Source organism: Calonectris borealis, chromosome 10 (assembly GCF_964195595.1).
Source record: "Calonectris borealis chromosome 10, bCalBor7.hap1.2, whole genome shotgun sequence".
Lineage (NCBI taxonomy): Eukaryota > Metazoa > Chordata > Aves > Procellariiformes > Procellariidae > Calonectris > Calonectris borealis.
In genome coordinates, this window is record NC_134321.1 from 24033330 (window position 1) to 24059839 (window position 26510).

The window sequence follows — 26510 nt, forward strand, 5'->3', positions numbered from 1 at the left end:
TGCGTGGCTTTGGCAGATATTTTCTGTGAAATGGAATCCATATGCTGGGGTGACCCTTAATGAAACCCTTTCTCTAATTGCTGTATTAAGCTCGCTATTTCCTTGTCATTGTTTACGCTTTTAAATCTATAATATATTCCAAATTAAGTATGTTTGAATGGCAGCGTTCTGATTTAATTATAGACTTTATCATTGATTAGGCCAGACAATCTAAACAGTGCATAAGCTCTGCTGGAATAGCTTCATGAATAAAACCAGGCAACTATGAGGTTCTTATTCTAATAAAGTAAAGCTAAATAAAAATATTCCATTCAGTAAATTAGAACTTCTGACTCTGTAATTTTGCAAAATAGTAGCAGTGTTTTCTAGACCATCTCCAGCAAAATCATTTTCTGGCTAGCTATTTTTTCTTAAAATGCTTGATTCCTTATGTAATTTAATTTTTAATATCCTTTCTTTATTCTTTGCTTCCAATTATTCAGCATGCTCAGAATAAAGATGAATATAGTTAGCATTACTGAGTTTACAATACCAGTGCTTGGTTTTGCTTAGAAATAAAGGTTTGGTCTGTACTCAATTTCATAAAGTTACCACAGTCAAGAAAGAAACAATTAGCAAATTAAGCTGGGGGGAGTGTGGAGCGAGAACCAGAGCAGAGAAAGCAAACTCGTAAGGACCTTTCAATGTTCACAGTTTTGCAGTGTTGGCGATGTCAGGATCGGAACAAGGAAGGCTTTAGAAAGAGAGGAGGAAAGGTGATCCAGACAAAGAGGATGATTGTATAAGGCACAGAGTCATGAAAATGGAGAGAAAAAACATCCAGGTAAGGGACTTGTGCAGGAAAGATGAATGGAGAAGTTGGACAAGCATGTGCGGTAAGCTCAACCAGGAGACATTTCAAAGGCAAAATGAAAGAATGAAAAGATTGGAGAGGCATGGGCAGAAACGGTAGTTACGAATGGAGATCGTTATAAACAAGGGCTCTTTGGCTGAGGAGGGGAGGTAAAAGTCTGAGAGGTGGGAAATGAGGAAGCTGTGGGGGCAACATGCCAAAAACAGTTGATAATGATGACAAGGGAGAAGAGTTGGGTTTTTGAGGTGCTGAAGAAGAGCTGACTGACTGCCATGACAGACTGAATAAAGAAATGCAGAAAAGGCACTGAGGATGTCACCTTAGCTGGGGAGGAGTAAGCAGATGAAGAGTGTGAAAAATTACCAGTTCAGTCATCCCCTTGCTGGTAGTGAACTGGAAGCAGAAGAAGAGTAAGATGTGGGAGAGGGCATATGTTCTTTTCTGAAAAATGCTGATGATGGAGAGATTGTTGAATGAAAGTTAGTTTAGAAATGCTGGCAGATGAACATAAGGGAAATGTGCAATGAAGTGGTGTTGGTATGTTGCTGCAAAGAACACATGAAATGAGAGCTTAAGCAGATCAGAAAATTACATAGTATGGATTTCCAAGGAGGAAAGGACTGAGGAGGAGGAAGGTGCTGATGGTCAAGCACAATGGACAGTCTGAAGAGTGGAGCATGAGGAGGAGAGCTTTGACGTGACCACACGCATGGCTGTGGGGTTTCCAGTAGGAAGAGGGTTGGAACTGGATTGTGCAGGACTAGGAGGAAGGAGGTATTGCCAGCCAGCAGAACATGTCAGTGCTAGACTTCAGATTAACAGAGGCTTCAGTGCTAGACTTCGGAAGACAGAGGCAGTTGGAGCAGCAGTCGGCCAAGAGAAGGGTTTACTCAACGTTGTATCCAATGAAAACAGAAAAGGAGATCAAGTGGGGTGGATGACACAGACTCTGTGTGCAGTTGGGTGACTTTCAGAAGAGTTTCCACAGAAGAGGTCATTTTCCTGTGTTCGCTTTAGCCATGTCCACACCCTTATGTTTATTTTACGATCATATTCTAGCAAGTCTAATTTTATAGGCAACGGTGAGTTCAGGGCTTGATTTGGCATACTAAATCCTGCAGCGTCAGCCTCTAAGAGACTGGAAGTTTACATCTATGACTTCAGGTCAGCTCCGACTTCTACCATGTGTTGACATAGTTGCTTCCATAAAGAGTTTATAGCGGCACAACAAAATCATTAGATTAGTGTGTGTGTGGCACGTGAATGTTTCTGATGACTCAGTGGCCACGTTGGGCAGTTCAAGATGACAAAAATTTTCCTACTAGGCTCCAGGCTTGCCAATGGAGGGACTTCCCAGAGAGTTTGAACCTCACCTATTGTATGGGGAAGGAGGAGGTAGGACAGAAGAGTGGGAGTAGCTGGGAATCTCACCACGGAGCTCAAATTCATTGCCAGAAACCTGGGTAATGGTTTCTGAATTTCTTTATGCTGGTGCAGATTAGAGGTAATTGCATTGGAGATGTGTGCCGCCTGCGGAGAACTGCAGTTATAGTTAGCGCTGCTAACGCATGCTTCATTTTATAGCAGCTGCAATTTCTAAAGTAGCCCAATGCAAAACGTGTCACCCTATTTTATAAGCCTGATATTGCCATACTCTGACTTACTGTATAACTCTGTACAGCAATTACAGCACAGTTTAATTTACAAATCATTACAGTGTTAGCCATTACCAGTACAAAGTAGTTACTTTCTCTGTGCAATTGAAGCCTAATTTTCATGCCATCTGAAACTTTCAGGCATCAGGTAACACTTTATTTTATAAGGAAAAAATAACCATTTATTTAAATTGTAAAATCTGTGTATTTACAGAGTGGCTGTTTTTGCTCTTCAGGTTTCACAGCAATTACATTGGAAGCTATTTCTGAAAAAGTGGGCTCTTATTTCTGAAAAAATAAGTTATCAGCAATTGCTTCCTATGCTTGCGTAATTGCTTGAATAATTGTACTCTACAAAATGAAGGAAATTACCCTTTAATGCTGCCTAATAATTCTGATAGTTTGTTAATCCACAAAGAGCACAGGGTCTCTAAAAGTTGCGTAACTCAGACATTAAGGCGATAATCTGGAGCACATTTCTTGTGCGGTTAGTGTGAAATGTGTTTACACATGAGTGAGAAAAAATGGATTTATAGTTAATTTTGCTTTTAAGTAGAAAAGAAAAAGTGGTCATACACAAGGCAGCTGATCAGAGTAAATTTGAAGAGCTTTTTGTGTGGATAAAATCTATATCCCTTTAGCAAGCCATTTAAATACTTCACTGTTGAAGCAGTTGCATACGTGCAGAGCGTTGGGTGTGGTTTTCCAGTGTCCCGTTGCAGCTATGATTCTGTTGCCATTTCTCATGTGCGGACTCTTGCATGTAAGCTGCAGTATTTTTGCTAGATATATTGGCATCTCCTTTTGACTTCTTCTTTAAAGTCCTTGGGGAAAAAAAGGAGAGCTTTAGATACCTACTGCAGATCCATATGCACATAACAGCGGTGGAAGCTAGAATGAATGGTCAGGACACAATGACAAAGCAATACTTTCCTGTGACGAGTAGGTTTCAAATAGAATTACCAAATGATTTTTCTCTTAAAAATTCCTTCCTATTTTATGTAAGGCAGAGTTTTATACGTAATACTGTCTGCATGCTTCATGTTACCAATGTTTTATTGCATAGAAGACTTGCATTCTTCATCATATAGCCCAGTTGGTAGGTTCTTACATAAGTTATTAATAAAAAAGTTAAAGCTGCCTTTTATTGAAACCTGGACTATTGAGATATAAGTGAGCTTCCTGAAAAGGAAGGTTTCTGAATATCCATTATTTTTTCTGGTAGGAATAGTTGTATTCTTTTGAGTTGAGCACACTTTTCCTATCCATACGTAAAAGTCTGCAGCAGGAGCTGTGAACTCCTTTATTTGTCCATGAAATTTCTACCTTCGTGATTTTTTTGTTCCCAGTATGTGCACTGAGTGCAGTCTGTGTGCAGCCTTGGGCTTCAGAGACTAACAAAATTTAAATCAGTTTTATGACAGTTTTGGTCTTGCTGAATTAAGTCCACAGACTGTAAAAGGTGTTTAATTACAGTATGTCATTAATTAGCCCCAATATTCCTGTCAAAAATACTCCCTTTCTAAGTATCTTACACTCCATTTTTGTAGTTAGCAGAAAACTTAACTCACTGGTGCTTGTTCTGTCTTTTCATTGCTCTTTCCCTGTACCTTAATTGGATGTTCACCTGGCAGTGCCATCACTTCAGGTTTTGAACTTTTTCTATGGTTTCTTCTTTTCCCCATCTACTACCTTTTTAATGTTGTTTGAAGGTTGCTTCTGCCTTTATCTGGTGTTCTTTCCCATAATACCATGTTCTTATTTTGTTCACCTTATCATTCTTCTCATGCTTGTCTGTCTCTTACCTCGGATTCTTTTGTTTGCTGATTCCACTTGCTTCAGTTGCTTATGCAGGAGCAAAGGCTGCTGGGGTAAGGATAAGTTTGGGAGGGTACGTGTATGGTAGAAGAGACGACATCAGCAGAGAGCAATTAAGTATCAGTGTTTGTAGGCTTTATAAAACAATAACAAATATGGTGCAAAAATTTGTCTGTTATTTTTTTATATCAGCTCCTAAGACCTGGGATCCACACTTTAGTTTATTCAGGCATATCTAACAATCTCTTTTTTTCAATCAACTCTTTTTCTGTGAATATATTTAGTCAACAGTTCTAAAACACCCTGTCGTGTTTGTCTGTTGTCTGTATATGGACCCCTCTGACTTCCCTAGTTTATACCCTGTCCATCCTATTGGATATCTTTCGAGGACAGGACTCGTCTAGAAAGGTGCGTGTATGGCATGGCAGGTCAGAAGAAGGAATAGAGCTGAGCGGCGTGGTAGTCAAACATCTTGTCAAAATATTTCCTGATTGTATAAGCTTTCTGCTAGAGGTAGGATGCTTTGATAAAAAGAAGTCTGTGCCTCCTGCAACTTGGATTTTTTTGTTGGTTTTCATGGTGGTAAGGTTTCACCCATTGTCCAGGCTATATGTCCTGGATCATATAGTAACCTTATTTAGCAGGAAGCACACTCTACCCTGTTTTTGTGGATAGAGGTAAGGGCTCTGTTGTGTTTAGTAAGTACGACCGCAAATGTACTGCCTATTAACTGTGGAGATACAATAGCCCTTGGTCTTGGATTGTCGTTCTCTTCACCAGCAGATGGAGACCCAGATCGTGAGACCTGGTTTTGCAGGCATAGTTAGTGGTTAACACATAATAATTGGTTGCCAGTGGATTTCGGTGAAATCCCTGTACCTTTGAGGTCTGGTTCCAAATCTATGGACATCTGGAGGCCTCTAATCCTCTCCTAGATTTTGGCTGAAAACTTTGACAACAGAAGCAAGGAAGAGGTAGGTGGACACTGCTCTCTAACAACAAGAACCAAACAACCTGAACGTTTCAGTACCTCCGTACAGAATTATAATGAAATACAGCATTTTATTAGCCTGGCATGGCATGGATCTTGCAGAGAGAAAAATAATGGTATAGGAAATGTCTTCCTTTAGGATTTGATTTATACCATCCCAGATGCTTGAGCTTTCTTAAAGCAGCTACAGTACTTCCTGTGCTTGCTGTCTGCAGGACGTCTCTGCCAAGGGCTGAGTCTGCAGCGCTTGAGTGTTTATCCATATTGTCTGGCCAAGGTGAAGGCTGGGATGCGGGTGCTTGCTTCACAAACGCCTTGTAGAGGTCCTCCCCTCTTTCTGTCCGTGGAGTTCCTGTTAACTGGGCAATGGGAGTCACAAAGGACTGCAGTACTTCTTTCCCTGCTATGAAAGTAATATAATCCATGCAGGTGGCGATTTATTGGCTGTCTGTCCAGGAGGTATGGTCTCTGACTGCTTAGACTCCACTTACCCTACTTTGCAAGTCTTCAGTATTCTCTGGATGTTCTTGCTTATTTCAGATTCTTGGGGTTGGGACAGAATGTGGGTAGGTTGCCTGTTTCAAAAAAAAAAAAAAAGAAAAATATTACTACTATTTTGTGTCTTAATTTTGCCTGTTCTAAATACCTTACTTTTGGGAAAATCATATATCTTTTGCAAGAATTGGCTTAATCTCCAGCCATTTTATCACAGAACATGCTGTTTTGTGGAACATCGTTCTTACGGATGGAAATAGAGATAATCTTCTGTCAGAGAGGTGAAAAAGATGGCCCTGAAAATACCCAACGCCCAGGTCAAGTCGTGTTGGGGACCTGAGGAGTGCAATCTATCTTCAGGTGCTTCTTTGTCTTTAGGAACCTGAAACTGGTGTCAGTCATGTCCAGCTAACACTAAAACGGTTGCTGAGAAGCTAATGCTCTTGACCTTGAGCGTGGTACTTGCAGCAGTAGTCAGCATGGAAAAATGCATGGGAGAGAAATGTGATCAGATGTGTTCGGAAATTCTTCTGCTTTCTTTGACGGTATGGAAGTAAATGGTGATACTGCCACTTACTTGAAAGAAAAGGCATAATGATGCTAAAAGGGGTTGAATGGTCATGTTTTCCAAAAGGATGGCCATGCTTTAAACCAAGTTTCAATTTAGTTGCAACCTACCTTTCTGCATGCAGGAGCTGCTTATAAGCACAGGCATGCCAAAAAGCTTAAACAAAAATATTTTAAACGTTTAAGTACAATATTTTAAAAAATGTTGTAAAGCCTACTAACCATTAGGGTTTGTGTATGTATAACTGTTAAAAATGAAGAGCTAGATGTGCTTGGAGTGTAGCTAAACCTAGTCTGAGAACTGCATTTTTAATAATTGAATGCTAATGATCTAATACATGCTATAAATAATGTGTACAGGTGCAAATTGAGAATATTCCAGGTCTGTTTTCAAATAACATATATTTGAGAATTAAGCTATTTTTTATGGCTCTCTGTGGGAAGCATGGAAAAAGAACACAAGAAAATACATCTTCTGAAAATGATGGGGCATTTTTTTGACATATATAGGAAACGATAATTAAAGATTTTTTTATACTTTTCTTAAAATGTAAAAATGCCTATTTCTGTGAGAGTTAAATGACAAATATATGGGAACTGTCCAGGTATTATCTGCATTTTTTAAGGCCCAGCTTTAACCTCTCATAACGTGAAACTCCACGTACAATTTTTGTACCTTTTGGCCTTCAACACTGCAGACATTGTCTGACTTTCTTGTAATTTCCCTCAGAGATACACATGACATGAGAATTGTGACCGGTTTGCTAAATCATGAAACTGAAGGTTTTGAAATCCTTTTCTGTACTTGAACATTACATCTCTTTTTCCGTTCATTTCTTTGCTAAATATAATTTCAGCTTTTAGGGTGGATTTTGTTTTGGTTTTGATTGACCGATCTGGAAGGCGACTTACATGGCACCTGTATTTACACACTGTCCACACTCACATCTACAAGCTTCAGAGCCGATCTAGTAAGATTTATATGTTTGAATGATTCTGAATTTCCTGATTCTTAGTAGGCGAAAGGAGAGAGAGGGCAGTGATATATAAATGTAGGATCTGGAAACCAACTGTAAGGGGTATGGCAGAACGCGGTGTTTTCTAGGCTTGCAGGCAGAGGACCTGTTGATGAGAGTATTGGTTTTCAGACTTCTTGGCTTGTTGGGCCACCTTCATCTTCCACAATTTCTCGTGGTAAACCGTTAGTAGGTCAGTAAGTCGGGAGCCAGTTAGCACAGCCTTACAAATCTGTGTTGGGTGATCCGGGGGTGGGAGAGCAGGGTAGGAGAGGGACCGGCGTTATTCCGTGGTCGCTGGATCCAGCAGGATCCATACATTTTGGTGGTCAGTGTTGTCCAGAACCTAACAGCTTCAGAGGTGTAGTGGGCTGGTGATTTTTGCTGGGGTAAATACCAGAAATTATTTTCAGTTAAAACACTCTTAGTTTTAATCCACTTCTCTCCAGGGTATTGACAACTCTGAAGTTAATATCCTAGAATGTCAAACAATTGTTTAGCAACTTAAGTCCTGTGATTTCACCCAAGCAGCAGGTTTTTTTTTTCCAGAAAATTAAAACATACATATTTACGTTTACAGTATTCAATGCACTGAATAATTTTTTCCTGACATTTTACAGCTCTTACCCTCAGTCTGCTCTGCATGCGTGCCTGTAGACCTCAATGCCAGAGTAACTGAAATCCAACTGCAAGTTTTGTCTGGGGCAAAAGCTAGCTGTGTATGTAAAGGAAAGGCATAAACGGAGTACCAGCGGTCAGCACGTTCCATCCAGCATGTAACTTCGTACTTGTGCATATATAACAACTGACAAAAACAAAATCCTGTTTTGGTATGTGTAGAAAATGTTCACCGTAAGAGGAAATGAAAATTATTTAGATTAAAGTCAAAACAACAATTTAACATCCCTTTGTGTACACAAACACTCTTCTGAAAGTCACAAATCATAGATGCTTGATGTTCAGAGTCGTTTTAAATGCTACTTACCTAAAGCCAGGAGATGAGAAACATGTGGCAGACCTTTTTTGCAAAAGTTCAGGGAGGGGGGGAAGCAAGAGGATGTTTGCATCTGCAGGAGGAGGGCCTAAAAATACTCTAAAAGCCGACAGTTCACTTAAATCATTAATCCTACATTGAAGACATTTCCACATTTTAATGGACTGCAATTAAACCCAATATTTCTTAATACGAGTGTCAGGTGTTTTCAGCAGTGATGCAAATGACTGCTTAGTGCTATAATTCTGAAGGGGAAGGCATTTAGACCAGGCTCATTTGAACAGCCAAATATAAACAAGAGCACATAATTCCATCTGCTTTTTGGCAATTTGTTGTTCCTTTTAGGTTCTCTTTCCCCGTTTGTCTTGTGGACACAGTTTGCAGGAAATGTCAGCCGGCGTGATTGATAGCATGAGATTGGATGTACTGACTTCATGCTTTCATAAAGCAAGACAGCTGTTGGGAGAAACTTTCCTTCAGGAGCTGGAAAGGTTTAAATTTTCCATCTCTTTGACTATTTGGTCTGATGAAGGATTGGGTTTTACCAGACAAGTAAATAAAAAGATGGCTAAGATGTACTAGAAGGTCATTCAAATGATCTTTAAATAGCAATTACTGGAGGAGGGCGGAGGGAAAGCCCTCCACATTCTGAGTCTGCTTAAGTGAGACCTAAAAAATTATGCTTGTCTTCTCTCAATTTTTTTAACCACTCTGTAAAACAGACAATTTCTAGTAACGTGATTTTACATCGGGCGTTTGTCGCGAGGCAGTAGGCAATGGAAGTGATTCAGTTAAATTCCCTGGTTGTCAGCTGAGTTTCTGTGCCTGTGAGACTTTGGCTTGCTTCCAGAGTCGCTGTGTACTGTAGCACACCAGTTTGCAGTTCTTCTTGCTAAAATTAGATATGTTGGTTTAATTTTAATTAATTAGGTTTTTGGATAAATTAGTTGTATCCAAACAAGTATGCTTTCCTTCCAAGGCAGAAAGGAAAAAAAAGTGGACTGTTCATTTTTACAGTTATAGCTAGATCTGAAGGATATTATTTTATTTTGAGGAATGTGTATTTTGCAGATGTTAGGAACATACTCTTGAAGAAGATCAGTTTGTTTGGAAATGCACTATGTGATGGTTTTATTTATTTTTCCCATGCTGTCTGTCTGTTTGGAGAGGTTGGGTGTTAGGCGATAATTTGAAGGACTAATAACTGGGTTCCTGGCTACATTAATTCTGAAAATCTTAGCCAGATCTATGGTCCTGCTGGAGATGGGCCAGAACCAAAACTCAGGAACTAAAACCCCCTTGACCGAGAACTTTGGTGGAGGCTACATTTAGATGGTGGTTTGAGTCAGACTCCAAATTGCTCTTCAGTCTAGGTTTTTTATAGTCAGTCGCATGAATATAAAATGTGGCAGTTGCTACTCAAGACCTGTGAGCAAGGTCTTCCAAGCTAGATTGGATTTTTTGACTTGTATGAAATGCTGCAAGAAAAAGTGTCGTAAATCAGTAGCAACGATCATAGTATGCTTTCTTTAAAACAGAAAACAATGTATAGGTCTAATTGTCAAGGAACCCTGAGCAGCTGAACAGCTTTCTGCCAAGAAGCATATTGCCAAGACCCTGAACAGTCCTGCTCATATGCTTTCATAACCTTCAACCTAGACTTTTCAAAAGTAAGGCTTGTCCCATAGAGCATCTTCAAGATATGCCACAAAGGTAAGGAGGGTGCTGGTTTAGATGGGGACGGTGTCCCCATTCCTGATCTAGCAGGAGAGGTTGAACTGGAGAGTACCCAGCATTTCTGTGCCCACCTACAGTTCTCTGGGCTGTTGTGTACTCTGGGCTGTGCTGTACCCTCTGCCTCATTCGTCTCTGAAGTTTAAGTTCAAGGCAAAATGCTCAGGGAACAGGAAAATGTGTTTATAGAAGTGGTCATGATTGTAAGAAAATTTGATATTACAGCAAATCCTAAAAAAACCTCAAAAAACTTTAGAAATGCTTTAGGAACCAGATTGAAATAGCAGCAGTTACTTTGGGCAGCCAAAGGGTGACATTAGCTGCCGTGCGGATACGTTTTGCAATGCTCCGGGGTAAGAGGATACCAAGGAACTATGTGGGTCACTTCATTTAGATCCCGTAAACATTTCCGTAATCAGTAATCATCTGCACTGTTTCTTAACTCTGTGTGGATCACTGTAACAATCTAATCACTTACACAAATACACAGTTCCAACACCACTAATTAGGATTCTATAGAACTGGAAAAAAGCCAGTCTATATTCTACATGTACAATCAATTTATTGTTAAACATTTAAAGAGCTAAGTATTTATTTATATTTAAATGAGAATCTTTTTTTTTCTTTTTTTTTTCTTTTTATGCTTACAAATTAATCCTGACTATCTTTATATGCAGGGTGCTGTATCCACTCTTCCAGTAACCCCATTTAAACAGGTAGTGTTTCATCAGAGTGGAATTTAATGCTTTGCATTGCTTTGGCAGATTGTGGCTGCACTATGATAAATAAGGTTCTGGCAGGTCGCTACTTATTTTTGAACCATTGCTCCACTAAGTTCTCAAAATTCAGTGCGATCAAAGAACTGCTTTACTGTTGTTAGTAATACTTTTATAGCATTAGTGCCTCAAGGTCCCAGTTGAGATGAGGCCCTACAGCCCTAGACATTGTACAGACATAGGGTAAGAGACAATCCACACCCTAAGAAATTCATAATCTAACTAGCAATAGCAGACACAAGTATGATGCACAAAAGGATGACTAAATACCATGACTAAACCATCTTTTAATATTCTTTGCCTTAAATGTTGGAATGTGCTGCCTCTGGAGAAGTTACTTCCATTTGTTTTGCTGCCTCAACAGAATATTTTTTTAAAAGTGTAAATAATTAAGCATACTTTACATCAGAAATGAAAGTGCTGCTAACTTACAAAGCATCCAGAAAACAATTACACATGCTTAGAACTGTGGTGTGTGTTTCCTAATGATCATTTGATGTTGTATTTCATACCCTTCATCTGAGAAATCTGTGAAAGTTAAAAGTATCTAAGTAAGCATTTATACTGCCTTGCCATGCTACTGAATGCTTGCAGAGGATGGATGTTTAATTGTTTAGAGCGATAATCAGTGAAACTAAGATCCTTACCAAAACATCTGTGTGAATGAAAATATTTGTTTATCCATGTGGAGCACCACTGCAGTGCTCAGGTCATGGAAGAAGTCCCCAGGAAAAGATGTCCAGCATTTTAATGCATCTTGAGTGGTAGCAGAGTAGCTACCTGCCTTGCAGCACATAGGGAGGCTTGGTAGCAACCACATCTCCCTCGTTCCAGCAAAGTAATAATTTTGTTCATCCTGTAAGACAATCCCTGTCTCTCTCAATAGGTTCTGGCTATTATTATGTTAAAACTTGTAAAGAGGTATTACTAAACTATTGTTTGAAATTACTCGTGTGTCATTGGTCTGCAAGAATGAAACAAATTCGTAGTCAAGTTTGTAGGTCTCTAAATTAAGAGGAGGAGGTGTCCTAACCACTAACTAACTAACTAACTGTGACTGCATCATGCGTGTAGCAAGCAGCCATGGTTAAGGCTATGGTTGTGCTATGAAATGTGCAAGTACAGGCTAGATGGGCCCCCTGTTTTGGATTTGTTGAGAACTTACTGCAGCTGAGGTATGAGACCTTGAGCTCTCATTACACCAATGGCAATAAATATGGACTAAAAAGAGGATGTTGGCTGGTGAATATTTTGTCAGAGTAGAGAATATGATGAAAGAGATGATGGTTCTGTTGTGACTCATGATAACTGCTGGTTACTCTTCATAGAGTGAATTTGGGAAAGGCTGACTGTTGCAGGTGATAAAATATTGTGGTTTATTCTTCAAAGTAATTAGGAGTCTATAATCATCAAAAAGTTCAGAGAGGAAGATCAAACATAAAATTGACTGGAATTATTTTAGGTACGAAACAACTGCCATTTGTCACTACTGAGCAGTATTTTAGCATTACAGAAAATGCTAAAACGTATACTTTTTGTGATATACTTACAGTATAACACTATCTTGAAAAGCAGAAAGAAAATACATTCTTGGATTGGTTCATCATAGTATTTAGTTATATTGTTATTTTCCCAGCTGATCCTGAGCTTGTTGTCTAATCATGAAAGACTATAAGATTGTTCAAAAATGCTGTGTTTTTCAACTGAAGCAGCATACCATTTGGAAAAATCTTCAAGAAACTTCACTATGCCTTGGCCCTCTGAAGGTTAGGAAGTATATTTTAAATTGATAGTATATTTAAGTTGATTGTGAACTTTACTGTTGTAGTGTTCTCAGCACTGGGCTGAGAAATCTGTGGGTGTCTAAACTGTTCATATTGGTTAATTCTATTAAAACAATGGAAAAATGTTGTTCTTGCAGAAGGTTTTGCCTCCCATCACTGCCAAAACTTCGTAGGCAGCTATGTAACAGAATATACGGCTTAACAGAAATCTCCACCTGGGTAGCGTTTGGAGGAGTAGACGTGCCTTCGGTTTATTTGGACTCACTGAAGATCGCTCCCCTCCCCTCCATTTAAGCACAGTGTGACTGAAATGCTGGTTTCCTTAGCCAAAACGTCTCTTGACTTCAGTCAGAACTTCGCCTGTGCAAGGACTACCAGATCAGTTGAGTCCTATGTTGAATTCAACTAAGCAATTTTCTTTAATTCTGAGCATTTAAGGAGACCAAGGTGCTCAGGTTATTCCAGAAAAGCTTTGAATGGAGACTTCGTTGGCGACTGGTCATCTGAAGAAACATCACACACTGTCCACAAACAACTGCCTTCCATAGCATTGGGTTGTAATTAGCTGTATTTACTTGCCAGAGGGTATCGCTGTGCTCCTCTAAGATGTCATCTGCTTCTCAGTGAAAACTCACTAGTGTTATTTACTTCTGTTTAGATAGTCAGGCAAAAGGAATCCGACATGTCACTGCAAGGTCATATTTATTAAAAATCTTTGCAAATTCTACTAACAAAAGCAGAATCTATAAATCCCATATTCATACTGGCTTAAACCTACAGTCATTAGTTGACATTGACACATTCTACGCTGTATAAGAATAAATAGGCTGGGTAGGGGCTTAATCAGGATCATGTATTTCCTTGCAAACTCAGTTCCTCCATTTTCTTTGGAGGGCTAGATAATATCTTCCATTCTTTTCCTTGTGTGCATCCGTTATTTTTCATTTATGGCTTGACATGCTACTCAAGCAAAAATGAACTGCAAGAAAAGCCATGAATTCAGATATACTGTACCTTTATTGTGTGATTAAACAAGAAATTGAAAGCTCAGTAGCATGATTTTTTTTTCTTCGTTTTTTCCGAATAAGTCAATACCACAAAAATAATCTTACTTATTTTCAGTAATGCTGTCCTACTTCCTTCTCTGAAGAGACACCCATGCCGTTTTTAGCTGTAAAATTACTTTCCTGTGATAATAAGAATATAGTTTAAAATTTTAAGATGGGCAAGTGATACTTAAAGCAGAACTTCTCGTATAACACTACAGGCTATCGGGGCTCAGGTTAGGTCCCAGAAACCTATGGGGATTGGATTCTGCATCTCTTCTTAGGGCCATGCGAAGGTGTAAGGGAGCACAACCATATCACTGGCATTTTATATCTTTTCAGACTGTTTTGCAATTTTTATTGCAGTCTTAAATCAGTATAAACTGATCGCTATCCCCATAAGTAACTCTGACGTATAATTTAATGTATGAATTGAGACACAGAACATAAAGAACAGGTGATAAAATATTACGCCAACACTGAGAACATTAAAATGCTGACGTTTTGAGCAGCTGGCTTAGCCCTTTTTTCTCAGCTGGAATAAATAGTAATATTAAAGGATTAGCATAACCAACAACAAGTGTTGAATTACTTGATTTCATTCCAGGCAATAAGAATAGTTAAGAACCAGCATTTTGAGCATTATACAGGACAAGAATTTATTTCTTCCAAATATGTATTTTTATAATATTGTCTAGATATGGATATATTTATTATGTTTGTATCAATTTCATATTTCATTTGGAGTATGAGTGTTGAGGCATGTTTTTTTTTTTTATAAATGTTTTTGTGTGCCATTATTAAAAGAGTATATCCTAGTGTTTTTAAGAAGAAGATTTGCAGTTTTCGTTCATTTATTGTTATTAAATTAGAATAGAAATGGAGGAGAAGTAGTTATCCATTAGGAAGCACCAAGATCAGGCAAGGACTAAAAGTGGATCCAATCTTTTGTATATATATTTGAGATCTCAAATTGGTTTTCAGAGTAGTAAAATTTAAGAAAGCAGATGCATAAAATTAGAAAGTTTTGTGGTGGTGTCATTTCTAAAATGAGAAACAGAGACCATGGAGCAGCTGGAAGGTGAGAAAATTAAAGCCTGAATATCAAATATATGATATTTGATATCATACTCACAAGAGCGTCAGTGTAGGCTTTCAGAGTGAGGATTTTCCTCACTGCTCCTTCTCGAGCTTTCTAGCAGTGCAGCTGGAGCAGGGGACCCGCCTTTTCCTCAGGTCTTTTCCATGCATATCCTAAAGCTGAGAGAGAAGAATGGAAGAGAGAAGCATGGAATAACTGCTAAACTCAGAAAAGGAGGTCATTCCCCTGAGACAGCGCCAGGTTATCTGTGGGCACAAAGGCAAATAAAGTTTTTGGCAAACAAATATCCAAGTGCAAAGCGGCAGGAAAAATTCTGATTTAATCATTGATGCTACACCTACTTGGTCCTATTCCTTAATCCCTTTGGAGCACCATCTTCTAGGTAGTAGCAGTAATGCTGATACAGAGGTGATGGTGGAATTGCTCAGGAATTCGGTCGAGTATCTGCATAATGTTTTGCTAGCTTGCAACCAGAACAATAGACTCTAGTCTTATGACAATATTTTCAGCCTTTCACTTTTTATTTTTCTAGGTTTTCATTTTACATGACAGACAGAAAAGAAATGGGCTATACAATGTGTCAGCCCTCCTTCCCTGGGAAATAATCCATGGTAGCTTTTCTTGCACTGCTTTAGGTATGTTTATTATTAGTCTTAAACGCTTATAAGAACAGTTACATCACCGAGGCACCAAATTGTTTTCTATGTGTTTCTTTCAGTACCAAGTTCTTTTCATCTTGGGGGCAAAGGGAAAATCGCGCTTTTGTCCCATCATATCAATTTTGTTTTTGGTATCTTTAACATGGTACTTGTTTTTTGTTCACTCTCCTTTTATCCAAAAGGCTGTCAGAGCCCACAAACTTTGATAGTTTTCCAAACACTGAAATGAGTTTTAAAGCAAATTTGTTTCCTTGCAATGGATCTGTATTCCACGACTCTCAGATGATCGTCGCGATGACCAATGTATGACCTAAAGGTCCCTGTTGCCAAATCTTGCTCCCGTGAATGTTAGTTCTTTCACTTCTCATCATATTGAAAAACAGCAAAACTGTTACAATAAATTAATCAAAAAGAGGAAATTGTTTAAAAACTTAACTCAATGCCTTGGTTGCAACAATGACAGAGAAGCTCTGGAAAGATAAGATGGTCTTTCCAGACAGTCTTATGCCTGCAGAAATGTGCGTTAATTCTTGACAATGATTGTGGTGTATGGGAAGATTGATAGGAGACTGTCAAGTGTTTACAAATTGCAGTTAGAAAATCATATTAAATAGTAACAAAACATTTTCCTTATTTAAAAAAAAAAACACCAACTGTCCGTGAATTTTGCGTTGGAACTTCACTGTATCCCATTTTGTGAGGATTTTGCGAGCATTTACCTTTACGGTAATGTAGTCCGAAAGGGCAGAGAGTGTGTAGCTGTTGAGACATATGTCCTGTTTCCGCTAAGTGACGCCTTTATTGTTCGTGCGTCAAGATATAAAGACTTCTTGTTCACATAATGGATACAGCTGGTTGGGTGGGGGGCAGAGAGGTTCTTACAATAAAAAGGCATTTGATTGCTGCTGGGATCCTTGTCAGTAAAATACTCAAAGATGGTTAATTGGACATTAATGTGTCAGATTTTCAACAAAATAACAAGAAATTTGCCAAAAATAAAACCCGAAGGAAACACGCCTCCAAATTTTACAACAAAGCTTTGTTTAAAATAGAAGTTAAAGCAGCTAAGATTTATGACATGTTGACATAACTGATGGTAAAGGAGTTGGCTGAAGCTACGGTGTGAAGGTCCAAATGAGAACATCTGCATTAAGAAGCTAATTCTCTTAAACATACTGATCAAAATATTAATGCTACATGTAAACACAAGTGCTTTATCTGACAGTGATTTACATTTGGAACGACCTAATCCAACTATGCACTGCATCTTTATTCATTACCAGCAGCCTTTACTTAACACTTCATGCCCGCTTGCACAGGTGGACAATCTACTCAGAGTGACTATTGTGTTTATGTTATTTTTTCATAAGCAGGGTTTGAAATTTGTCAAACTGCATCATTGTTTAACTATGTGCCAGTCAAAGGGAAATTGCCAGATGGAGCGGCTTTCCCCTAACCTTGCTCCAGGCAATGAAATTACACATAGGCCACAGTCTTATGTCAAGTCTTTAAAAAAAAAAAAAAAAAAAAAGGAAAAAAAAAAGTCAGGCCATGAATAGGTATGACTATGTGCATTCACAAAACCTGGCTTTCTTATGCCACTAATTTTATATGAAGGCTCATGCCAATGGTAAATAAAACTTCATGTCCGTCATGTCACTCATTAACTAGGTGCTCATAATTTATGTATTTAAGGCTTGCTTGTCCGCCAAGCAATCAAACAGTAAACCATGTTTTATAGGTGTTAGTGTTTATAGAAACTGTAAATAAATGTCAAACAAAAAAAATCAGGTTTCAGAAAAATGATCAGGGTTAAGTCATTTATCATTGTTCCAACTGGAAAAATCTGAGAACCTGCCGGTGCCAAAGCAAATGTTTCCCTGGCTTTTTCTAAAGTGCAGCTTAAACTACCAGATTGTAGAATTCTATTAGCAGGATTTGATGAAATGGAAAATTTGCAGATCGTGTGTTTTAACTGAACCTCTCACTCAAAGAATGGGGCAAGCTGGCTCTTCTTTAAGATGGTGGCCTTTCAATGTAATGGTTTGTTGCTTTTTCTCTTTATGCTTAACACCAACGATTAGTTGAGATGACGTAGGCAGAAGGTAGGCTGCTCCAGAGCGTGGGCAGAGACGTTCTTTGCAAGCGAAGGAAAGTCAGTGTGAACCCCCGCTCCATGACACAGCTGTGGTGGGCACTGGTGGTTTTGCTGTGCCTGCTGCAGGACTGGTCCCTCCCAAACAGGGTACACGAGGAAGAAAGGGCGTACAGGCACCTACTGCTTGGTGTTGTCATGTTGGTGCTCTCCATCCAAGTTCGTTCTCACTTAGGACCTAGACTTGTGGACCTCCAGGTAACAGCATATTATGGCTGGTTGTACCTGTATCTCTGAAGTTGCATGTTGTACATGCTAGTCATGTGTATTTTGGCTAGGACATTTGAAAACAAGGAGATTAGGGTATTCAGAGGTTTTTACTGGCATACATTGATACTGCAGACCAGCAGGTGTTACAGGGGCTACCTGCTAGGTCCAGGATCTGTTCTGCAACAGAGAAACATGTTTGCACATCTTAGTGCTAAATACATACCTGTTTGGTGGTTCTAAAAAAACCCTATGTAATTCTAACCCTTTCTACATTGATTTGTCTCTAGAATTGCTCTTAAATGGAGCTCCTTGACCGATTAGAAGTTCATGGAGAAGCACTTCATAACATGGAGCAGGGATGCAGTTACCCAGAGGAGGGAAAGTGAACAGAGACCATAAAGGGGGATGGATTTAAGTGCAAAAATCAGTAAGGTGGTGTATCCTACAGGAAAAAAGATACAAGTGAACAAAGTGTAAGTGAAGATAGTGGTATACCTGTTACTGTTTAAAAAAAAAAATTAAAAAATGAGTACAGGAATGCTGGTGAACATGAGGGAGGTGATTTGTGCTTTGAAAGTGACTGTCAAACAGCCCACATATGGGAGTGTGTTAAATGTTTCATGGATTTTTAAAAAACCCTTACTGTCACAGCCGTATTTGCCTGTATGGAGATGTTCACAGTGAAACTAAAAAAAAATCAGTCAGATAAGCCAGTGCCTCTAGAGCCTTGTTGAAGAGCTACCGATGTTTGTAAAGGAACCGTGCTCTGATGGGCTTCTGGAGATGTCCGAGGCTCCATTGATGCCGGTGGGGCAGAACGTGTTGGTACGTAAAGGTACTGACGAGCTGTTTGATGTGTTAAGGGCTAGGAATTGTGCTACAAAATGATGCCTATGAAAAGTATAAATAGTTTGTGATTGTTACATTGAAGTCATGATGTTGGTTATGTTTATGTAGTCAGTCTGTCCTATACTTGAGCTCAGACGTGCCTATAGTTGTATACTATTAATAAATAACAGTTGTACTTCATTATATCCTTTCTATTTTTCTTTGTCTTCTTCCTTTATAGTAAAATAAATTCATTTTAGGCCTAAATTATTTTTTAAATTGGCACTTTCATTTTTATTGGTTTTGCACAGGCTTTGAAAAACATTCACTGAGAAAGCGTGCCTTGGCATGTCTAGCACAGGCCCCTCGGATGCATTTACGAGTCCTGTTTCAACAGCTACGGTGAAGGGCGGATGACACACCGGCTTCAGTATTTCCTTCGTGTTGTTGTGCCCACCATAGATTACTTTAGGTCTGAATTATTTGAAAACTCATCCAAATTAAACAAATAGACTCTCAACTTTTTGAGTATGGTAATGTGTGGTATCCAATTTCATGGTATTTCTAGTGAATTTTTAAAGTGATGTTATTTCCGCCTATTTGGCCAACTTCCGAGGCTTTCATTGAGGACTCCATTGCAAACCGTTTCTGAGCTGTACTGTGCACCTGTATCAGAGACAAGCCCTCAGGTTTCCACTTAATTCTTACTCAGCAAAACTCCCATCAACTCTGCTCAGATTTGTGGCTCATTAAAGCCCACAGAAAAGTTCCCATGACTGTTAAGACTCCTGCGTGCTCAGCAGTTATTATTCACTGTGCATAAATGGAGCAATCTGAATGCTATATTGTGGCTCAAATTGATTTACCAATTTATGAATGACATTTTAAAATATATAGTAAAGTATATCTATTCCATGTTTTCTCGCTTTCTGAAGATAATCTCTGATTCTATAGGTTTAAAAAAATATAGGCAATAAATACCTTCAAATAGCTAAGGACATAATTCATGCCTTGTAATGCATGTTTTAAAAATCAGGCCTTTTTCTGGCTCATTACCGAGCCTGTAGACTTGATTTTTTTAATTAATGTAAGAACACCTTCTTTATGGCATGTTCGTGTTTACCCAAAAGTCACATCATTTTTCAAATTATACAAGGTGTCAGTACTCAGGGTAATGATCTTTACTGCTCGCATTCCAAAACGAGCACTGCTTTTTTTTTCCCCTCAATCTGTCTAGAAAAAAGAAGAATCAGAAATGTTTTTCCCCTAGTAGCATTTGTGTGCTAGTGAGCGCTGTACATAAAAGTCGCGCAGAGAAGCCATCAGGTCTGTGTTTATAGGAGTTGTTCGTAACAGTCCAGCTCCACCAAGCGACCCGCAGCCGATGCCCGTGTGTTGCCGTCGAGAGTCCGTCCCGAGGTGCTGCGATGTTTATGTTTCTGGCGACAGCTCCTGCTGGATAAGTGGGATTCTTATTTGGTCGTAGTGGAGCACACATAATGGACTAAAGACAGTCTAAGCGTAAGCAGACACGGTTCCTGTTGACTTTCATGTGTCTGAAAACCTGGTTGCTTCCATGATGTGTTTCTGATTTTCATTTTATTAGGTGAGATCATACCGTGGTGAAGAGTGGTGTACAGAACTAGTTGAGGGTTCGTGCCTTTAATTTCTTCTGATGATTACAAGAAACTGTAGTTTTGATAATCTTATGGAAGTTAGAAACATTTTGTCGTTTTCATTTTTTAATTGCTGCAAGTAGGCCTTGGAGGCTGGGGTTGTCTTTTAAATAAATGCTCATAGAGAGACCTCTGCTTCTGTGTGCGAGTTGCCTGGTCTAGGACTGGGATTCATCAGTATTGCATTAACAGAAACACAACAGGATTGCAAGAAGAAAATGTAAGCACTCTGCAGCAAGGCATTGGAAGAATTAGCTGCAACTTTTTCTTGAAAGCATCTGATTTTATTAATTCTGATTATTTTCAAGAGTGTGAAACCTTTCAGATTAGAGATCTTGTTAACCGTTATCATCCTGAACACCCAGCAGCTTTCATACATTTATCATTTTGGTTCAGCTTATGTAATACTTGTTGTTATGAGCAAGTCTGAAAGTATGAGAGCTCCTTCTTGCGCCACTTTGCAAAGATGCACAGGAGGGTGGGGGAGTTGGGTGTTGTTTTGGCAATCTTTTATCAGCGCTCATTTAAGCCTGCCTTTGACGTTGTCAGTATTTGCACAGTGTATCCTCAGTCATCAGTGTCAGGAACACATATGTTTGCTAGTGAAGAAGTCAGCCCATGGTTGTATTTTGCAGCTGTCCTGGCACAAATCCTCCTTGCTCTTTGTTCCTCCAGTGATGCTGAAGCTGCATTAAGACTGCAGCACTTGGCTCTTACCCCCATGCAGTATGGTCCTGTGCTGACATGTAGCTGATGCGGATCCTCCTGACGCCACTTAACACCCCCAATTGCCCTGCCTCCCCTCCCAGCCCCGTTCCTCAAGCAGGCTGCAGCCAAGGCGATGGGCCATGCTGCGGGAAAGGGTGCATGGCAACGGCTGCCCGTGGATCTCAGTAATGCCCAGCTGTCATTAATTTATAATGTTCAATTATCATCAGGACACAGCAGCCCCAAGAATGGAGAAGTGCAAGTGGTTCTTGGCTCCTAAATAATATTTTTGCAGAGCAGGATCATTGCCCTTGGGTTTGATGATGAGGAACGTCTTTGTAGACTTGCTGTACTTGTGAAGGCTCAGTGAATTTCTAAGTTAAAACCTATTAATCATGTTTCTTGATGATTTACTCATTCCGTTTCCTCCTCCAGTAAAGAGCGACTCTTTTAGTGGTTTGAAAATGTGGGATAAGACCGAGTTCCAGGTGTCCATAGTGTTGAAAAAATATTTAAGGGTCTTTCTTAACTGCGGAGGACAATATAGATTTCTTTCAGTGCATCATCTGTAACTGGACATAGATTCTCATCCTTTCTGGATGATATGAGTAAATGTTTAATTTACTGGCTATTTTTAGTCACTTTTGGAGCTTATGCAGACTTTTACATGTTTGTGTGTGTTTGATTTGGGAATGACCTTCATATCCTGAACAGCAACCATGATCTTAGGGGACTGTTATGGAAAGGTGAAGCCCATTCCATAGCAATGTATTCCCACGTAATTAAAATGTGAAAAAGCATCTCCTTTTTAACCAAAGAGTGTGATTCCCCATGTTTCTTGTGTTATGAGGATCGGTGAATAATCATACCCTAGCCGACTTCTCCATGTCATGCATCATCTGCTCAACCTGTCAGAAATAGGTCTGGGTATTGAGGCAAACAGAGTACCAATAAAGCTGAAGTTGGGATTCTCTTTGAACGTCCCCCTTCCTGTTTATTTCTACTTGCTGAGAACTTCCTAACTTGTGGTGGAGTGTGACTGCTTGTCAGCTGGTTCCTTTAGTATTGTTTGTTGTGATCTTTTTTTTTTATTCCCAATAGATGTTTTGACTTCACCTATGGAGTATGACATTAATTTCAACAATTAAACAACTTCATATTGATAAGGAAGTTTATAATGAGAGGGTACTGCTAATGAAATGAGCATTTCAGGTCTTTAGGATTGGCTGTGATTTTTTTTTTTCAGTGAAAATTTTCTGAAATTCTTCTATCCAGCCCAGCTAATCTGGGGCTGAAGCCCCAATGTTTTGAATGTTTTTGCAAAAAAAATGTGATTTTTTGGGCTGTCTTGCTAAACTTGCCTCTTGGCTTGCTGATGAACTGTTTCACAGTGACCCATAAGCAGTGCCAGAATTTTCTTTTCGGCATCCTGAACGTATATTTGTGTGCAAATCAAGGACAGACAGAGGGAATGGGGAGGGGGCTGTTATACTCTTGTCCTCCTTTGAGAAAACCCTCCCTGAGCAAGGAATGAAGAGATTATCTTGATCTCCTTCAGCATCCGCAACAGAGCTGGAGTCCCTGAGGGGACAAAGCTTCTTGTGCATCAGTAGCAAACAGATGTAGAAACATTTACCAAGGTAAATTCTTATTCACGAATTGGGGATGTTCTAGCCGTTGCTAGTAGTTTTCATTGTTTTGGAGTTGTATCACCTTTTAAGAACTGAAATAAAAGATCAAATAAAAATATGTCATGAGGAAGGTTCGTGGATAGATATACAAATGTCTGCTTGAAAAAGTTCTTGTTGCCGTAGATACCTGGGGAAGAAAAATTTAAAAATATTTCCTTTTAACAAAAATCAGTTCATCTAGGGGTTGATTTGCTTTGCTTACCAGTTTTTCATCAGGGAAGGGAGAACAGTGAATTCTTTCTTACAATCCTGTAATTCACAAAGATGTACTGCTACTTTAAATGGCGGGCAGACTAGTGATGCTTATTTATTTTCAATAACCGCAATTAATAGGTGAATTGAAATGCTTATTTTTATGCAGTCCTACATATTATCAAGCTCTGTTCAAATGAACAAAAAACAAGCTTGGATTTAAGAACTTTTGTCAAATCTCAGCCAAAAGTTTACAGCAAGATGTCTTCCATTTCCTCCTGTCTCCTCTTGAATGACAGACCTGTTTTCAAACATGAATTTTTTAAAAAATATTTGAATGTGCAGGTTATGATTATGCTTCTTGGGTTAAGCTTTTATTTGTAAAAAATAAATATACAATGAGGATTGTAAGTAAGCATGCAAAAACCAGACTGATGAACTCAGTTGCAGTATGAGTCGTCTGATGAAAATCCATAGATGATAGTGCTCACAAGCAATGTTAGAAGTTGTGCAACTCTTTTACGTTTTCAGACTGAAAGACAGATTGAAGACAGATTTCTTTAAGGCATGTTTTTGACTCTTGCATTTTAATCATATATAAAAAGTTTATAGACTCTGTTGACTCTAAGGCAGCTCTTTTGATTGTGAGTCCATAGAATAACAGTTATTATTATTATTATTATTTTAAAAACAAATATTTTGTGGATACAACACAACAATATTCGTTAGATTTCCTGTCCTGTGATTCATAAATCAAATGCACAAGTTGCGCAATAAATGTGGATACCATTTTAACTCCTAATGATATTTCTTAGATTTACATATTGTTTTCAATTATGAATCTTCTCATTTGGAGTTATCAAATTCTTATTTCTACTTTCAGTAGAAATATCTATGTTTGCCCCCATAAAGTATTTATTTTCTAAGGTAGTTGTGTTTAAAGAAGTTTTTCTTTTAAGTTCACTCACCCCAGTTCCCTGAAACACTGCGTACAGCGCATGACTCAGGCTGCATGGTTTAGGTTTCATAGCATTTGTTCCCCCTGCATTCGCTTGTAATCAAGCAGGGAAAACAATGACATTCTTTCCCCTCCCAAATTATTTAGCTAAGTAGGGAGTGGGTTGGATCATCCTCTTCCCAGGATCAATTTTAGGCCATGGTTTTGTTTGAAATCCCTTCTACTGTGCGTCTTGCTTGTGGAAGTACCAGCAGCAGGGTGCTCCACAGGTGGAGAGGACCACGTGTGGCAAGCCTTGGGGGTCAGGGTGGAGAATGGATCTCTCTGTAGGAAAGACCGGAGGGAGGGGGAGCTGATACCTGGTGTTACTTCACAGGAGGCGACGGGGTTATTATAAATTCATGTGACAGCTTATGAGGCAGACTGATAGTGCATTGAATATTGATATCATTGTCATGATGGCCTGGGTAATGGTGCAACTTTTGACAGCTGGAATGAGATTTGTTAAGAAACTAACCCTATTTTGGCATTCTCCTCTCTCCAGAAAACACTGCGAAGAATAATTATAGCACAGATAGTTAAGACATTGCTTTTTTCTGGAACTTATAGTTGCTTTTTGTACATCACAGATACCAGCTAAATAGCCAAATATTAACTTTTTTTTTTAATGGTACGAAGAATTGTATCCAAACATTAGCATGAACTTGAACTGTTCAGAGCTTAAATCAGATTTTTTTTTTCCGTGGCAGCTTTTTAGAGCTGTTGACCTCGAGAGCGTTCTGGTGTTTCAGGGGATAGCATTCCATTTTTCTCTTCACACATAATGAGCAGTGAACTCCTTGATCGTTGTTGTCTGTTCCCTCTACTGAGAGACCACTGCAGCCAACAAATCCAGTGTTTCATGCTGCAATCTAAACAGAGTGATGCATTGCAGGTGCTTTCCTCATCTCCTCACACCTCTCAAAAACATTAGGAGGGATTTTCAACTTCCTATTCAACTTTTAAATGGAGAGTCAGGTCAGTCTTTGGATTAGAAAACTAATAAATCTTCTGACTTCACTTATTGTACAAGTATCCAGCTAATATCTACTGTTATTGTGGCTTGCAGAACTATGCCACATTGACCTCACTTCAGGCTGTTAGAATGATAGCCTAATGAATATATCTAAAGACCCATCATAAATTGCAAGCAAAGAAAATGTCACTTCTCTGATGTTTGTGTATAAAAATTGGGCCTTAAATTGCTTTCTCTCTTAATCATTCTTTGTTTGAGTTACCCTGTAGGTGGCCGTTTCCAAAGATGGGAGCTCCGGTGCTGTAAATAAAGTCCAGCAGGATGCAAGGTGCTGAAAAGAGTGACTTCACTAGCTCTGCTGCTCCACTGCTGCAGTGAAATGAATGATTGTTGATTTGTATTTAATGCTCAATTTCCTCTCCATTACTACAAACCATGCAAGGCAGACCTCGTTTCAGGCTATTCATATGAGAGCTCAATCTATCCGGTTTCACATCTGCTAAAAGCCCCCATGTCATACTAATTACAGTCTTCCCCTGGAAAGAATTCGGGTTTTAAGACCAAAGAAAGTTATACTTATTTATAGCTAATGCTCTGATCTATACGATTTGTTGTTTGCAAGCTAGAATCATACTTGTGCAGTTGTATGTACATTCAAAATGCAAGATGGATACACAAGTGCAGAAAACAAGTGTAACGGTTGTGCCTTTTCTACGCGTTTTACAACGACAAGTGTGTTCAAAATTGAAACCCACAATGTCTCTGCTTTAATTTCTGTGCCGCAGCAATTACTTCTCCTTGGCCCTTGGTCTGTGCACCACCATGCAGCATAAGTAATATTTGTACTCCTTCTAAACTGAAGGAGATGAAAGACTAGCTCCAGACAAATAAGCTGAATTAGCAGTGTAAGACTTGAAAGGACTTTTTGCCTTGGTGTGTCCAATCCGCTGCTTTTACAGGAAACTATGGCATGTGATCTCTTTTATGATCAACTTCAATCTTAAAAATAGTTGTTTATTCCACTGTTTCTCCTGAAAGCTTATTCCAGTCATTGCTGGAGGGTTTTGGAAATATTTTTCTAAATTTTAAACTAAATGTGTTATCACCATTTTTTATCCACGTATTCTTCTGCATCATTATACTATAACTTACGCTTGTCTTCCTTGGCATTTGCTTTGGATGTAAATGCTCTGGAAGTGAATTGGAGGGACTAGAGCTAGTAATTTAGCTAGGCAAAGGAACAGTTAAAGATTCCCCAAGTCTTCCAATCTCCCCCGGATCAGTTACACGGGAAGCTCTTCTGGAGTGCAGGTACAACAGACCATCTCTACTAGGAGGATACATTTACCCCAGTATTTTGTTTTTTAAGTGGTCAATAGCAGATGCTTAGGGGAGGCATAGGAACTTGTCAGGCATGAAACTATGCCCTTAGGCTGCAGCGGTCTGCAGTCTAAAGACCCTGAGTCAGAGGTGGTTTCTTGTTGCTTAATAGCCCTTGATGAATTTTTGCTCCAAGAATTTGAACAGTCACTTTTGAATCCAGGCAAGCGTTTGGCACTCAACATCACAGGGCCAGCTCTTCTGCAG

General features: G+C 39.1%; 1 long non-coding RNA gene across 1 annotated transcript; it reads left to right on the forward strand.

Moving 5' to 3' along the window:
- The first annotated feature begins 608 nt into the window (after positions 1 to 608).
- LOC142086006 (uncharacterized) lies at positions 609 to 18889 on the forward strand. Its single transcript, XR_012674940.1, has 3 exons — positions 609 to 823; positions 15364 to 15466; positions 18143 to 18889. It is a non-coding gene; the product is annotated as an uncharacterized LOC142086006 (long non-coding RNA).
- Positions 18890 to 26510: the final 7621 nt, after the last annotated feature.